This window comes from Octopus bimaculoides, chromosome 9 (assembly GCF_001194135.2).
Source record: "Octopus bimaculoides isolate UCB-OBI-ISO-001 chromosome 9, ASM119413v2, whole genome shotgun sequence".
NCBI classification, from domain to species: domain Eukaryota; kingdom Metazoa; phylum Mollusca; class Cephalopoda; order Octopoda; family Octopodidae; genus Octopus; species Octopus bimaculoides.
Genome location: NC_068989.1, coordinates 33,928,242 through 33,929,853, shown reverse-complemented (window position 1 = coordinate 33,929,853; position 1,612 = coordinate 33,928,242).

Sequence of the window (1,612 nt, the reverse complement as noted above, 5' to 3'; positions counted from 1 at the left end):
TATATATATATATATATGTATATATATAGAGAGAGAGAGAGACCACTTTTATTCTTGCCAACTGAGTAGAATATGCTATGTTGAGGAGAACTAAGATCTCAGCTGTTTTGTGAACTTTATTTTTTGTCATTTATATAACAACATATAGAAATTTTGTTGTGCCGTGTCTAGCAAGAGTCATAAAGAATCTTGCAGACCAGGTACAAAAATGAAATAACTTATAGAAAATAATCATAAAAAATAAGAATAAAATAATATTGACTTCTCAGACACATGTGGTGGTGGCAGTTGGGGATTAATCAATTATATGTAACCCAGTACTTCATTGATTTCTAATGTATATACAAGATGACACATGTGAAAAGGGAAGAGTCACTCTTATCTACCATAATACTTGGCTGGATATTTTATTTTATTAAGCTCAGCAGAATGAAAAGCAAAGTCCACCTTGATAATATTCAAACTTAGAATTTAATGTTAGAAATCTAAATTCAAAATGTTTTTCTGATTCTACAAATCTATATGAACAATATTGATTCTAACATAGATACAGTATATTATGTTTGATGCCCTACCAATTATGTTAACCTACAGTTCAATAAAATAACTGGAGATTATGACTATATTAAATCATAATCTCCAGTTATTTTATTAATCTGTAGGTTAACATATATTTAATCGACATCTTATTCTATTAAGAAGAATAAGTTGCTCACATCATCATCATCATCGTTTAATGTCCGCTTTCCATGCTAGCATGGGTTGGACGATTTGACTGAGGACTGGTGAAAACCAGATGGCTAAGCCAGGCTCCAATCTGATTTGGCAGAGTTTCTACAGTTGGATGCCCTTCCTAACGCCAATCACTCCGAGAGTGAAGTGGGTGCTTTTACGTGCTACCGGCACGAAGTCCAGTCAGGCGGTACTGGCAATGGCCACACTCAAAATGGTGTATTTTATGTGCCACCTGCACAGGAGCCAGTCCGGCGACACTGGTAATGAGCTCGCTCGAATGTCTTTTCACGTGCCACCGACACAAGTGCCAGGAGGGCGACGCTGGTAACAATTACGCTCTAATGGTGCTACTTACGTGCCACTGGCATGGAAGCCAGACAGCTGCTCTGGCTACAATTATGCTCGGACGGTGCTCTTAGTGCTCTACTGATACAGGTGCCATCACAATTTCGCTTTCACTTCTCCCAACAGGTCTTCGCAAGCCGAGTTTCGTGTTCAATGAAGAGACGTTGGCATGGGTGCCAATCGTCGAATTTAGTTCGATTTCGATTTAACTTGCCTCGACAGGTCTTCACAAGCAGAGTTTAGTGTCCAATGAAGGAAAGGTATGCATAAGTGGGCTGGCTACACCCCTGGCAGAGGCCTTGGATTATGGTCTCACTTGGCTTGCTGGGTCTTCTCACGCACTGCATATTTCCAAAGGTCTTAGTTACAAGTCATTGCCCCAGTGAGGCCTAATGTTCGAAGGTCGTGCTTCACCACCTCATCCCAGGTCTTCCTGGATCTACCTCTTCCACAGGTTCCCTCAACCGCTAGGGTGTGACACATTTTCACACAGCTATCCTCATCCATTCTCGCCACATGACCATACCAGCGC